Source organism: Nannospalax galili, unplaced genomic scaffold (genome assembly GCF_000622305.1).
Source record: "Nannospalax galili isolate Female #2095 unplaced genomic scaffold, S.galili_v1.0 scaffold1642, whole genome shotgun sequence".
Classification (NCBI taxonomy): domain Eukaryota; kingdom Metazoa; phylum Chordata; class Mammalia; order Rodentia; family Spalacidae; genus Nannospalax; species Nannospalax galili.
The window spans coordinates 291,985-308,542 of NW_008347123.1; the positions used below are offsets into that span (position 1 = coordinate 291,985).

Below are 16,558 nucleotides of genomic sequence, written 5' to 3' on the forward strand. Positions count from 1 at the left end.
TTCCCAACCATCACTGTAAAATATTGGCTTTACATTTCATGAATTAATAATCACAAATATTGCCACTTTTGCTCCCAAGAAAAAGTACAAAAATATGCACTGCCCTAAGTTTTGCCCACTGTGAAGATTTCTCTTCACTGTTCACTTTCAGGGTTTTCCCAGAAAGGAGATTTTTAATGCTGTGTCTTTTGCCTTCTGAGTCACACCTGTATAGTGTGGTCCAGGTTCTATAATTATCCTAAGCCATGCAATCATAGAATATGTGTTGACATGAGGCCATAGGCACATGCTTGTGGACAGAAGGCATTGTAGCAGGAGTGGGCCTTTGGGTGAACTTCTTTACATAACTTAATGCCTTCAGGACTTCTTCAGGTCCAATCATGTATATACCTCTTTAATTCAATAATGGGCTGCTTAAATATAAGTCCAACCTTATTTTATGTATTAATAATTTAGATAATACTTAGACAATAATGGGTAGCTCAGTTTACATAGATACTTGATGGTCCAATTAAAAATACTCTGTCCCCACTAAGGCACACTAAGAATTGTCTCCCAAATGGAGAGTAGTTGCCTTTGGATAATGTTAGGGCATTGCTCAAAGTTTCCAAGGGATTACAGTGTGATTCGCCTATGGTGGCCTTCCAAAGTCTCCAACAAACATTCCTATCTGCCATTGATACCTCAAGCACCAATCAATCTGTTGAGTCATATGGCCCAAGTGGCAGAGCAACCTGTACAACAACTTATCACAGAGCCTTCTGTTCTGGACCCCAGTGAAAATTAACAGCTTTTAAAGTTACTTTGTGTTTTGGCTAAAGTAATACACTCAAATGAGGAATGTGATGACTTAAAAAATCCACATTCTCAGTGTTACACTTCTTTATGGTGGTAGAAGGGGCCAAATATTAGAATTTATCCTTCACTGTAGAAGGAATAACACTACATGTCCATGCTATGGGACTAGGTATTTACTGAAGCAAAAGACTCCTAAATTTTTATTGCATTTATTTCCCATTCTCTGATGCACATATGATTTACCAATTTGAGTTTCATTTCTATTTTTAAATCACTTGATCCCTAATCATAAGGGCAAGAATGTAATGGACCAGTGTGAGATCTTCTTTGATGAAAGAGACAGGTGATCAAGAGCCTTGCTGTGGGAGACAGGCTTGAGCCTATGGTGATACTGCAACTGTCAGGGTCATGTGGTTTCCAGGAATCCAGACTCTGTAATCTGAAACCCAGTATGCTAATGAGGCATCCTACCCTCTATTCTGTGATAGGACGTTAAGTCTGTTATGCTAATAGGATGCTAAGTCTGTTATGCTAATAAGGTATCCTACTTGCTGTGCTGTGATTGGACCACCACCCCTATATAAGCATGTGCCTTCCTGCAATAAAGCAGACTTGTGTCACTGAACCTGGTCTCCTTTGTCTGAATTCAGCTTTGCTGACACATCTCCTCACCAGCCCTGGGGTCCAGGACTGGAAGCAGTGACGACAGGAGGCAACACAGGGCAAGCAGAAGAGCTGCCTCAGCACTGGCGAGCAGAAGAGCTGCCTCAGGCCAGGATGAGTGAAGGAGCAGCCTCGACACCCTTTCGCTGACACATCTCCTCACCAGCCCTGGGGTCCAGGACTGGGGTGAAGCAGTGACGACAGGAGGCAACACAGGGCAAGCAGAAGAGCTGCCTCAGGCCAGGATGAGTGAAGGAGCAGCCTCGACACCCGTGAAAATGAAGGAGAAGCACCTATGAGAATGAAGGAGCAGCTGCCACTGGCAGTGACTGAACCTTGCAAATTAAGTTATGCCACAGCTGAAGTATTAATAAATCATTGAAGATTACCAGTAAGGCGTATTTCTGGCTTTGCCATTTGGCAGCAAATTGCCTTTGGTTGGACTTCTGGTGAGATCTAGAAAAAATCCATTTGTGAGAACAATAAAATTAATCTGCTCAAGCAGGGAAAACACATCTGGTAGAGTAGCTGCAGCTGGGGCCATTATTTTCATTTTCATAATTACTTTTCATGCTTCATGGTCCATCTATCTTCTGCATAGGCCAAAGAGGAAAGTTAAAGGGACATGTGGCAAGAACAACCACTCTGTATCTTTCAAGTCCTTGATGCTGGCACTAATTTCTGTAATCTCTCCATGGATGCAATAGTTTTTGCTTCATTTTGCTTCATTAATATATTTGGTATAGGCAGCTCAATTGGCTTCCATTTGGTCTTGTAACCCATAATATATACATCTAGGAACTCAGGTGGGAGTTTGGTTAACTCCTATGCACATCTTTTAATTATGCATTCTGCAACTGTGGAAATAACCAAAACGTGAGTTCAAAATCCACTGGAACAAACGTGAGTTAGAGTTTGGCTAAAACTGCATTGATCACCTGACCTCGAAAAGTTTCTACTTTTACTGGAGGGGAAGAATACTGCTTGAATTGAGATCAGTTCAGAGCTTATTTTTAACAGGGACCACAAAGGTACAGTTTTAGTAAAAGATTGTATGACCCCTTGAGGAAGGACAAAAGGAACCTGAGTATATTGGACTATAAGATTTCAACAGTAAAGGAACAAATAATTTTATTAATATAGGCAAAGTATCTTCTCTGTAAAATTATGAGGATAAAATAAAAGAAGTATCTAGCACCAAACTGGGATGGTATCATCAGTCACAAGCAAACAAACAAAAACAGCAGCAACAACAATACACACACACACACACACACACACACACACACATACACACTTGAATATTTTAACATATCAATGTTGTTAAGTAAATGATTTTATTAAGAGTTATGGGAAGTCATACTGACCAAGTAACCACCACCAACTCACATCCCCATACTGCTTACAAAGCGCTTATTTTATAGAGCTCTAAGTTTCTGCAGCACCCCTCAGAGGGTAGAAATCAATCAGACCTAGAGCAGATGTATGTGTTTAAATGCACTTCATCTTTTCTCTCATCATAAAATGCCAATATCTCTATAAAACTGTTAAATCATGGGTCTAACTGAAGTCTGGCACATAGTCTCAGCATACAGAAAAATTATATAGTGGTTTGTTACAAAATGGTATTACTTTGGCCATAATTCAGGGAACTATTTCCTTTCAAATCTGAATAGACATTTCCCAAAGGAAGATATCACAAAAAGTATATAAAAATGAAGACACCATTGCTATAAATTCATATGATCAAGATGTATTGTATAGATGAAATGACAACACCATACACTTGTAAAACATGAAGAAATCAAGCTGGAATTGACCTAGACATTTCATCCTTAATGTCTAACTTTCAAAGTGCTGGAAGGTTCTCCGGGCAGGGAAAAGTAATCAGCCATCTTCCCCAGCTGTGAATCCAGACATGATACTCCTACTGGTGCAATAGTGGTACAAATGTCATGGGAATAACCAAACACTTTCTGTTCCACAAGATGTAGCCCATACCTAGCATCATTATCAGAGCCAAGGACCTGTGGCTACACAGGTCATAAATTCTAGAGGAGAGCCAACTACTAATACTGTGATAAATGAACATAGTACTAACTCCTAACGGCTTATTGTTAGATTCACAGATAAGTGCATCTCTTGATCCTCATCAGAGAAGCTTCCTTTTGCTGGCAATAAACACTCAAAACTGGTCAGTGTTCAGAAAACAAGATACTTCAGAATGCTCAGCCCTAAATGGAACATTTATATTACACCCTTCCCTACAAGGCTCAAGGATCAGTGTGGATGGGGTGGGGGAGGTGCAGAGAAATTGTAAGAGGAAGAGGCAGCGAATGACTATCATAAAACAAGTTTTCTGAACACAACAAGGAAGTTGCACATATAAACTCAGAGCAGTTGTGCCAGCATGCCCAAGACTTGAAAACTGTCAAGGCAGAAACAAATGACAGAATGGAGAGGGGAGGTGTGCATGAAGTTTTATCCCTAGCTAGGCATTGATCAGTAATTGACTGATATTGGGAGGAGGAGGGTCAGTTGACCTACTGGTAGGTCAACCGTGCTGCAGTGGATTGCCACATACCCAAGACTATATAGGTAACACAAATTTTATTCATAGGTTTAAAAAAATGACACAAAGATGTGTAGACAGGGAAGGTGGGTGTATCTGGGAAGAGTTGTGGGAGAGGGTAAATATGATAGAAATTCAATATATGAAATTCTCTAAAAATTAATAAAAATATTGAAATATGATGATCATAAATTCAAGGGGAATTCCTCCCAAAAGCACAACAAGGTATTCTCACACATTTGGAGCAGATATAATTAAAAACACAAAGGAGATATATCTAAAAATGTGGGGAAAAAGGAAACTTTGAACATTATGGGAATGAAAATTAATGCACTCAATATTTTCAACAGTACAGTGTTTGCTCAAAAAATTTAAAATGGAAACACCAGAGGATTCAGCAACTCAGTCCTCCATACAAATTCTAATAAGGAGAAATTAATAAGTCAAAAAACATGTCTTATCTCATTATTATTTACAATAGAAATGAGGTTGTACAACCATGTTTGTTGCTGCTCTTTTTACAATAGCTAAGAGATGGAAGCAACCTGAGTGCCCCTTAACTGAATAGTGGTTAAAAAATGTGGTATATTCACACAACGGAGTTCTATTCAGCAGTAAAGAAAGATGAAATAATGAAAATTGAAGGTAAATGGATAGATCTAGAAACTTATACTGAGTGAAGTAACACAGACTCAGAAAACCAAACCTCATATGTTCTCTCTCATATGTGGATCCTAGCACCATATCCTTTTAAATTCCAGGTTCATTTAATAAGATGATGCTATACAGCAGTCCCTTCTAGATGAAATAACTACCATCATCAACTTCAGCTGAGCCTGTTCGCTAAACATCATCACAATTGGGCTTATTGATGGTTGTGCTCATTCATTAAAGGAGGGCCAGGCAGGGCTATTGGACTGTCAATGAAGTATCCAGGCACTCTTCACATCCCTAATCAAACATGGCATCCTGGATTTGGGGAGGGCTAAATTATACAATCTGGTGAAGGCTAGGAAGAGAAGGCATGACCCATGCTGGGTAAAAGTTTTCCAGTGTGCTAACCCTCAGGTTATTCATAGATCTCAGCAACCCCTCAGTTATCTTGGTAAGTAAGCCCAAATAATTCATTAGTTCCCCAGTAAAACTTTATCAAACATTGGCTTGACAATAAACGTTTCTTAGCATCCCCAGGAAAAGGAGTCTCACAACAGATGGGAAATTTATTTGTTAATGCTATTTTGTCTCATAAATATTTAAAAAAAAACAGAAAATGAGAATGTAAAAAACATTAAAAAAGATATGGGAATGGAGATACTTTCCAAAATAGAGAAAATGAGAAAACCTAAGCAAGTGATCAAGGTCTGTGTAGGTTTCTTATAATATATAAAGGATAAGATTCCCTGAAGGGATACACCAATTGCCTCACCCTGTGTCCCTGCTCAGCATGGAAGAAGCCAGAGTGGTACGTATCCTAATTCCCTATTGGAAATTTGGGTAACTTCAGAAAATGGTGTGATAAGAATAGGAGGTAGGAATTGGCTAGGCACTTAGGGTAGAAAGACCCCAAAGAAAAGTAGCCAGTTTCTTGGCTAAAACTCACAATGTCCTTGGACCTCTTAGCAAAATACTCCATTCCAAAGGTCAAAAAAATGTCAAAAATATTTGGGAGCTTTTATCTAATCCTTAAAAGATTTTAGGGTTACCTATTCAGAGGACGGAATGTTAAAGGATCCAAAAGCCCCATGAAAAATAAATAAAAGAAGAAAAAAAAGAGGTAAAACCAACCTGTTTGTTACCACATTAACAGAAATATCTATTAATGTTTTTGAAATGACATCCATATATGTAGACATAGAATGTGTGAAACTGTGCTCTTATAAAATGAAATGATCCAGGCTTAGAATGGTAGACACCACATGAATGTATGTGGACAAGAAAATAGTACTCATGGAAACAGAGAATAAAACAGACCATAAGATGTGATGGTATGGAGGATTAAGTTGATTATGGTTAAAAGGCACCAGTGTCACTTAGGCAGAAGGGTTAATATCAGAAGTTTAATTTACACCATGACTAGTAGAGTTAATCACAATAAATTATATTCTTACAAAACTGTAGAGCCATATTTTGGAATAGGAAGGTGTTAGCAAAGGTTCTCTGATAAAATTCAAGTATTCAGAATATATAAAAACTTTTATAGGTTGAACAAAAGTAACTTCACTATTACAAAACAAGCAAAGACTTGAAAAGATTATTTTTCTACTGAAGATGTGTGGTAGTTCACACCTTTAATCCCAGTACTGGCCAGGCAGAGCTCCATTTGGATCTCTGAGTTCTAGCCCAATATGGTTTCTGTGACAAGTTCCAGGCCAGCCAGGCTACATAGTGAGACCCTGTTTCAAAAATTAAGTAAATAAATGATACATAATCTACCAAGTACCTGAAAAGAGATTCAATTAGTCAAAGAGAAATGAAAATCAAAATAAAGTAAGAAAATACTTCAGACCTCATGGGATGCTATATGTATTATAACACTGAAAATAAGACATGTGGCCCAAATTCTCTCTGGGTCTCCTACATGGTCAGACAAACCATATAATATATTTTATGTGAGTTTATTAACTTACAAAGAAATGAGTACTCAGTGCCTAATCCTGTGCCTTGGCAAATCAGAGCCCACCTTATCAGGCCATGCCATACCCATAGGCCCCCTAGCATTTGCTCACACTTCCGGGTCCAGTGATCTCGCCCCAGGTCCGCAGGGAGTCCACTCTGCCTTTGAGTCGCTGTTCTGGTTGTGAGTTTTCCATAACATCATGATCTACCGGCATCTCCTGGTGTCCATCCCAAGATGGCTCCCAGCTTCCCTTCCTACTTCCCACTTGTGTCAGGCGCTGCCCACTGGAGGAACCAGCCAATCGGGAGACACTCTTACAATCTGCTCTTACAATCTTTCTGCCAATCTTCTGCTAAAGTCCCTGAGCTTTGGAGGGTGTGATACACATAGGGTGATCTCCCTTGTATGATGGTAAGATAGTGGCTTCTTGGGCTTCCCCATTAGTCGTCTTTAAACCATGTCCACTGATCTGTCTCAGTGGTCTTTTTTCCTACTATAAAGACAAATGGAAGGAAGTAGACACATTTAAACAAACATGAATGTAAATACAAATGCTTAGACAATATCCCAGTAGGTGTATTATACTCATTAAACAATATACTTATGATGACTTCTCCTCTAGGACCTGTAGCCTTTCTCAACAAAAAGCATTGGTCTGGTCTACAGCACCACATGTGTGCTCTACCCCTAGGAGCAGGCCTTATCCAATTAGAAATTTGTCAGTTGTACATATGTGGTCGAGCCAGCATTGCACTTGCAGGTATTGCTTGGCATGTCTGTACTGTGAATCACACAGGATCCATCATTGAATAGACTTATAGGGTATCCTTTCTTCCCCAACCATCTGTATAGAGCTTTCTGGCAATATGAACATCATCCATCCAGTGGCACAGAGGTTTTTGGCTTGGTCTCAGTTTCTTCTCCTCTTCTTCTCATGCACTCATAACATGCAGTTTCCTCAGCAACATGGCCTAACCGACCTTTTTAGTGTACAACCGACATTAATGGCAATAGCCTTGGTGAATTGGAGGACCCCAAGTGTCTCTCTCTGACCAACAGCTCATAGGGGGACAACCCACCCTGGTACTGTAGATTTTCTTAACAGTTGTCTATAGCTGACTTTGCTTCTTCAGGTATCTTTCAAATGGGTTTCACATCTGTAAAACATTTGAAAGAACATTAACTTAAAATATTAAATCACTCATAGAAAAGATCTCATAAAGCTTGGAAAGGTTTTGTCCATTCGCATTAACTGTTTTTTCCATAGATCCTTGTTAGGTACCATAGCATGGGTATGAGGCATTAATTTGGTTAGCTCATTAAAATTTTTAGTTATCCCTTTGATTTCTTTTATTCGTGATACACTTACAGGTGTTGGCTCCAGTTACCTGACCCTGCACTGGGCTAAGGAGGCAGGGGGCTTCTCCTGTTCCGCTGCACTAGTTGGTTCCCTGAGTCAGACAGGCTCTGGGTCTGCCTCCTGACTGTAGCCACATCTGTCATCTTCCCATTGACCACACGAGGTTGCTGGGGGAGAACTTGGTGGGAAAACCTGCTTCCACCCCTAGTATAGCCTTTATCAGAAGTGCATGTGATTTTATCCTCGGGGATTCTTAACTACCCCTTGTACAGTTATTATCCTTCAAATGTCCTTTGTAAACTGTTCTTCTAGTTTTAAAGACTTCCAGAATTGGCTTATTACCGAATTTGGTTTTCTATTAAGTTTTTCTCTGGGAATTTGCACTTGACATAAGTCTTGCCACATTTGTTCTCGAATAACCCAAGTGGACTATTTCCTCTGTCTGGTCTTTTTTATATCTCTTATAGGGTTTTGTGTTATTTCACAGACATTTTTTACATGTTGGTCAGAATCATTTAGATTTGCCAAAGCCTCTCTCAGGTTACAAAGATCCTGTACCATCAAAGGGCTTATTAAAGGCATTAAAGCCCCATACCATTTACGAGGTCCCAGTTGAATTAAGCTTTCTTTCATATCTCTGGTGAACACAGTCTCATTTCATCTGGCCCAGTTAACTGGACATCATATATTGCTTTTCTCATACCAAGTTCTCTCAGTAATGCCTGTCCCTCCTTTATAGTCCTCCAGCCCCTGCTAACCATGTTAGTCTCCCTTGGTGACAACCATGTGTCTTTAACTCCTTCAGTCAGCCATCCCATCAAGGACTGCTCCCCACTGAATTGGCCTAGGTTGAACAGCCTATATCATAAGGATGGATGGGTGATTATGTAACTCAGCTGTGAAGCTTCTGAAGGACTTAGACTGATGTCTTTTGCTCCCATGTCCCATACTCTCACAAGCCATGTGGCCAGGGGCTCTCTGCTTGCTTGCTTGTAATTTTTTCTAGCTTTAACACTTCCAGCATGGAATATTTCCTAGCTATAGTACAGTTAGCTTTTTCTTCCTTTATACTATTCTGTCTTGTTCTCTGAGTCCTTGAACTTTACACAAGTCAAAGTGTCCTGCCTTTCCTGTCTCCAGCTCTGCACCTGGGTCAGTCTGCCTTTTCAGCTTTTCCCTCTTGGGCATATCTTTTATCATACAAAGTGGCTGCTCTATTTTTCTGGGAGCTCCTTTTGGGTCCAGAGCAGATAACAGATCTTCTAACTTTTGGGTAACTTTTAACAAATCTTTACACACCCTCAACACATCCCCACATTTACAACATAGTTGTGACACATGCTTCTGTGTGGCTGTCCTATTTTTATTAACCCATTGCAAAAACCACATCAGTGCCACCATTAGCGTTCTACTAAAACTCATTCTCAGTTTTGTCATATCCTGCCAGACTATGCCGATTCTGTGGCCCAAATTCTCTCTGGGTCTCCTGCACAGTCAGACAAACCATATAATATATTTTATGTGAGTTTATTAATGTATGGATGAATGAGTACCCAGTGCCTAGGCCCATGCCTCCGTGATTCAGAGCCTGCCTTATCAGACCGTGCCATGACCATAGCCCCCCTAGCACTCGCTCATGCCTCCAGGCCAGGGATCTTGCCCCAGGTCCACAGGGAGTCAGTCCATTCTGTCTTTGAGTTGCTGCACTGGCTGTGAGTTTCCTAAACCATCATGCTGTACCTGCAGCTCCCGGCTTCAATCCTAAGGTGGCTCCTAGCTTCCCTTCCTACTTCCAGCTCTGTGTCAGGCCCTGACCATTGGAGGAACCAGCCAATCAGGACACAGATACAATAAAAAGGATGAAAAGATATCACAAGATTTATTTGCAAAATGTGCCAGGTTTTATTACAATAGTTTGGCAAAGCATTAAGAAGTTAAATATAAAACTACCATGTGACAAGTTTGTTTAAAATCATATATATGCATATATATATATACTAATATTTATAAACAATATAGTCTTGTTATCCTTAATAAGGAAAGATTCAGAGATATGTAATGTAAGACCACTTTATCACTGTGTTAATAACACAGAGTAGACTTAAAAAGTAGATGACTGCAACATTATTAGATAATATGCTATAGGAATATTGTCATATATGTAGTCTTTCATTTCTAGAAAGAGATTTGTGACCTACACAAGTGCCCTTAAGCAAATAAATGTGTTTGTATATGCATAACATGTCTTGTAACAACATCCCGAAACAGGCAATTTATTCAAATACCTACCAACAGTTATATATAAAGAGTTACTTGAATAAATTGCCAGTTTTGTGTTATGTACTTGCAATGAGATATTCCTTAAATGTACAAAGGAATGCATTAATTGACATTCGACATAATGGAGCTAAGAGTAAAGAAGGAAGGAAGCAATGATGAGAGGAAAGAAGAAAGAAGGAAAGAAGAAAAATATTTAAAAAATGAAGCACTATTTTCAAAAGTGTTAAATCACCTGAAGTACATGAGTAATAAGAATTTAAAGGCAGGTTGCATCTTTTGCATTGAAAATTCAATCACTATTCTTAAAAAGGCAGAAGAGCCATTTATTCAAGTAACTGTTTATATATAACTGTTGGTAGATAGTCATGTGAAAGAAGGAAAGAAGAAAAATATTTAAAAAATGAAGCACTATTTTCAAAAGTGTTAAATCACCTGAAGTACATGAGTAATAAGAATTTAAAGGCAGGTTGCATCTTTTGCATTGAAAATTCAATCACTATTCTTAAAAAGGCAGAAGAGCCATTTATTCAAGTAACTGTTTATATATAACTGTTGGTAGATAGTCATGTAGCCTCAGTGTCAATTCATAGGTCATTGTATATTGCAATTTCAGACACTCCATTTCAGAAATTGGGGGAATAAGAAGAAGCACCTTGAATGAAAGGTGCACTACTTCATAATCATACATATAAAGTAACAGCAGATAGCTGCTGTGCCAAACACTCTCCTTTGGCTGCTGTATGATTTCATTCCATTTCATGGGGATGAGATATAAAGATGTCTAACTTAAAGAAAAGAACTTTAATAGTCAAGAAGATATTTTTTGAGCAAATCACTTCAAAATTTGTTACAAGTGATTGGAATCTCAAATTAAAAATTCTAAAATATACTTTACAAAATCCTACAAAGAAAGAAACATTGAGACCCATATAAAGAAAAAATTTTAGAAGAAATAGTTATGGAAGAGGATGAGCAGAAATAAATACAAGCAAAAATATATAAATCAAAGAAATGATGTTCTGGGAAAAGAAAATGAATTGCAGATATTTTAGAGGAGATAAATAGGATATCAAGATCCACCCCATTTTTATTAGAAGATGCAACTAATTCTTTGGGCACTGATCATTCAAGGACAAGAGACTGTTCTGAATAGTTTTCCCAGAGCCCCCTTCATATCTTTGTTCCTCAGGCTATAAATGAAGGGGTTCAGCATGGGAGTGACCACAGTATACATCACTGAGGCAATGGTGCTTCCTTGGGAAGAATGGGTCACAGCAGAACTGAGTTAAACACCAAGTGTGGTTCCATAGAACAAGCAGACCACACAAAGGTGAGACCCACATGTGGAAAAAACTTTAAGTGTGTTAACAGTGGAGGACATCTTCAATAAGAATGAGACAATTTGAGAGTAAGAAAAGAAGATGCCAGTGGCAAGAAACACACGCAGCAGGTCAGTAGACACATACACAAAGATGTTATTGATGAGAGTTTCAGAGCTGGCCACCTTGAGAATCTGAGTTTTCACAGAAGAAATTGGGGATTTCAATTCCTATGGGAAAGGTCAGTCGTTTCATCAGTAGAAAATGAAGCAAGGAGGCTAAGAGAGGAAAGATCCATGAAATCAGAATTAGGAGTCCACATAAGTGAGAGTTCATGATGACTGTGTAGTTTTAGGGGGTGACAGATACCCACAAAACGGTCCAAAGCCATCACTGCCAGTAGGAGGTTATCCTTTCCAGCCAAAGCCATAAAAAAGTATGCCTGTATAAGACATTCTAAGTACGAGATGTGTTTCCTCTGTGCCTGGATGCTAACAAGCATTTTCAGGACAGTAGTAGAGGTGAAAAAGATATCCACAAAGGAAAAGCTAGAGAGAAAGAAGTACATAGGGGTGTAGAGATGGGAGTCATGCAAAGATGACGAGCAGTTTCCCAAGCACTGTGACATGGACAAGAACATCCAGAGAGGAGGGGCTGTAAATGAGGATCATCTGAGAGGCCCATCAGGAGGAACTGTAATACTTCTGTGTGGTTTTCTCATTCCATGCCAGAGACTTTTCTCCTTGACAAGTAAGCAGATATTCAGAAACCATGAAAGTAGAACTCAGGTAGCCATCACTTCTCTATTCCATCTTTAAATAGGCATTCTTTATCTTCCATGATTCCTTCCTACCATTTTTTCACCTATCGAAGTGTTAGTTCATTCCAGTGTTGAGTGTTCAGACAATTTCAAAATTCTATTAAGTTTAGTGGAAATCTCTCTTGCCTTTGCATCCTATTGTTTGTGTGAATTCTATCTTAATTTGTGGTAATAAGCTCATTTTTGTTTTGTTATATTGAAATAAATTTCGTGTAATATTTGAAAATTCTTTTCTCTGTTAATAGTAGCTCTAAACAGTGATAAATTGTGGATTTATGCCCCAGTCCATCTTTATCCCTTGAGTTGACAGTTCTTATAATATAAAAGTTAATGCAGAAAGACTCATTTTCCATTTAAATATTATTACTCTTCCCTTGTTCTGAGTATTAAAATGCCATTATACACAGGAAGAATTTGAATAAGATATATTTTATTATCATTAACAATATTACTTGTAACAAACATTTTAGATATATTTCTGTTGCAGATGTCAGAATTTTGTTTGGCCTATAAATTGAATTCTTCTCTAAAACTCCTAGGAATATAGGTTTGGTTTAATCACATAATCTTTGTGATTCTGAGAAAGTTAGTTAAATTATCTTAGCTATAAACAAATTATTTCTTCAGTAGGAGTAGTAAATATTTAATATATAAAAGGATGCAAAGAAAAATTAAGGAGGTTATCATGTGGTTATTCACTGTGGTTTTTATGACAGAGTTGACATTTCAAAAATGCAATTTTTTGTCTGAATATAGCAATAAATCTCTTTTACAGTTATGATTTAGTAATCCTTTCAAATATGCTATTCTAGTTAGCACATATATATGAGCAAGACAGAGGGAGAGAAAGAGAGAGAGAGATTGAGAGAGAGAGAGATTGACAACAGGTCTGTTATATCGTTCAGTTGAGAGAAGTATTTGTAATCAGTATTTGTTCCTATGACTTCTTTGGTCAGAAAATGACAGATGAGCCTCTCTGCTTGGGCTCTGGAACCATCCCTTTGAGATTGCGTTGAGAGTGCTTGACAGCCTCTGGAGAAAGCAATCAAACTATATCAGTTATACAAACAGAATCAAACTTCAGCACAACAAAGGTGGTTTTGGGTTTCATACCAGAATCACAAGCAACAAAAGAGATTCACGTGTCCAAACCACAATTTCTACAACGAGAATTCCCTAGAGAAAACCTAGGCTACAGAATTTTAACTCAATGAATTTAAAGAACACATAAGCAAACAACTCAAAGAACTCAAAGAAGATAGGAGAAAAGTTCTGATGAAAGCGCAAGAAAATACAAGTACACAAATGAAGAAAATGACAAAGACAACTCAGGGTGTGAAGAGTGAACTCGTGAAAGAGATAGACATATTGAAGAAACTGAAGCTGAAAAGAAGGAATTGTAGGACGCAATTAGCCAATTTAAAATGACAGGTCTCACCAACAGAATGAATGAAATGGAAGACATGATGATAAAGTTGAAGAATTAGACAGCTCAAGCAAAGAATATGAAAAACTAAAATATAAGAATAGAATATGCAGGAAATGTGAGGTCAAATCTAGGCATCATAGGCATAGAGGAAGGAGAAGAAACCAAGATCAATGGCATTGACCAGATCTTCAGCAGGATTATAGTAGAAAATTTCTCTAAATTAAAAAAAGATACACCAATAGAGATATAATAAACACGCAGAACATCAAATAGACAGGACCAAAACAGAACCTCACCATAGCATATCATAACAAAAACACTAAATATACAGAACAAACAGAATCCTGAAAGATGCAAGAGAAAAACAAGAAGTCACATATAAAAATTATCCACCAGAATTACAGCTGACTTTTCAGTGCATACTATAGAAGCCAGAAGAGCATGGAGCAAAGTATTCCAAGTTTTAAAAGATCATAGATGTCATCTCAGAATACTTTTATCCAGCAAAAGTGAAAGAAAAATCTTCCATGGCAGGAATAGGCTGAAGGAAATCATGTCCACAGAAACAGACTTACAGAGAATACTTGAAGCAACACAAACAAATTGAAGAAAGTAATCACTACATCCAAGAGGTAACAGAAAGAAAATGAATGGACATTTGATTATGGAAACACATAATAAGACTAAGAACAGAAACAGAAATTAAAAGAACAATAACCAATATAAATCTTTCAATAATTGCTTTAAATATCAATGGCCTTAAATCTCCAGTCAAAAGACAGGGGGTAGCTGAATGAATTAAGCAAAAGCATTTATTTGTTGTCTTCAAGAACGCTGTCTTACTTCCATGGATTAGCACTACCTTAGGATGAAATGATGGAAAAAATATTCCAGGAAAATGGCACTAAGAAGCAAGCAGGTGCTGCAATTCTAATATCTGACAAAATAGATTCAAAATTAAAATTAATCAGAAGAGATTAAAAAATATCACTTCATTCTGACCAAAGGAACAGTTGACTCAATATCATAAAAACAGTACTAGAGGATTTTAAGACAGATTAACCCCAAATCAACAATGGTAGGTGGCTTCAAAACCCATTGTCTCCAAGTCACCTGGAAAAAAAATAAGCAGAGATAAATCTGAATTAAATGATATCCTACATTTAATTAGATTTCATTATCATACATTTAATCAAATAGACCTTAGCAAATATCTACCAAATGTTCCACCCAAGCAGCAAAGAACACACTTTCTATTCAGCAGCCCACAGAAGTTTCTCTAAAATTGACCACATACAGGAGCACAAAAACAAACCCCCAAAAATACAAAAATTGATATAATCCCATGCACTGTATCAGACTATATCTCAATAAAGCTCAAAATCAATAGGAAAAGAAGCTCTACTAACTACACAGATTCAAAAAGATTAAACAACATACTCCTGAAAGATGAATGGGTTAAAGAATGAATAAATTAAGAAAGAAATAAACATTACTGGAAATAAATGAAAATGATACTACAACACAACAAAACCTTTGAGATAGTTTAAAAGCAGTTTGAAGAGGGAAGTTTATAGCTCCAAGTGTCTACATATTAAAAAATTAGAAAGAGCACATATACATGACTTAACAGTACAACTCAAAATTCTGGAAAGACAGAAACAAGCCAATCCCAAACCTAGTGGATGAGAAGAAATAACAAAAATCAGACCAGAAATTAATGAAATAGAAACAAAGAAAACAATACAAAAAAATCAATGAATCTAAGAGCTGGTTCTTTGAAAAGTTAAACAAGATAGACAGACCCCTTGCCTAATTAACCAAAAGAAAGAGAAAATCCAAATCAACAAAATCAGAGATGAAAGGGGAAATATCACAGCAGACACCAGAAAGATACAGAACACTATAAGGAAACGCGTACTCTATTAAATTTGAAAACCTAAAGGAAGTGGACAAATTTTTAAATTCATGAAATCAACCAAGGCCAAACTATGAAATGATCAACATAAACAATCCCATAATAAACAAGGGAATTGAAACAATAATACAGACTCTTCTGAATGAAAATGCCCAGGCCTAGAATCAGAGCAGCATTATATGAAACATTCAAAGATCTATAACCAATGCTAGTTAAATATTTAAAAAAGATAGAAACAGAGGTAGAACTCTCAAACTCCCATGAAGCGAATATTACCTTAATACCAAACCCACATAAAGACCCAACAAAAGAGAAAACTATTGGTCTGTATCCTTAATGAACATAAATGCAAAAATTCTCAGTGAAATACTCACAAACCACAGACACATACCAAAAGGTCAATTTTGCTTTCTTCTGGAGATACAGGAATGGTTCAGTGTATGTAAATCAATAAACATAATAAATCATATAGAAGAACTTAAAAAAAATCACATGGTGATCTCAATAGATGCAGTAAAGATCTTTGACAAAATTCAGTATGCATTTATGTTAAAAAGTTCTAGAGGGAATTGAACTTGAGGGAACCTCAACATATTTAAAGGTATATACAGCAAACTCACAGCTAACATCATTCTAAACAAAGAAAAACTGGAAGAATTCCCAGTAAAATCAGGAACCTCTGTGAGTTCGATGCCAGCCTGGTCTCCATAGTGAATCCACGACAGCTGGGTCTACAGGGAGACCCTGTCTCAAAAAGACCAAAAACAAAAATCAGGAACCAG

The 16,558-nt window shown here is 37.5% G+C and overlaps 1 pseudogene; it reads right to left on the bottom strand.

Annotated features, from left to right (window-relative positions):
• Positions 1 to 11,416: 11,416 nt before the first annotated feature.
• On the bottom strand, positions 11,417 to 12,353 carry LOC108491338 (annotated as a pseudogene).
• Between the last annotated feature and the right edge of the window lie 4,205 nt (positions 12,354 to 16,558).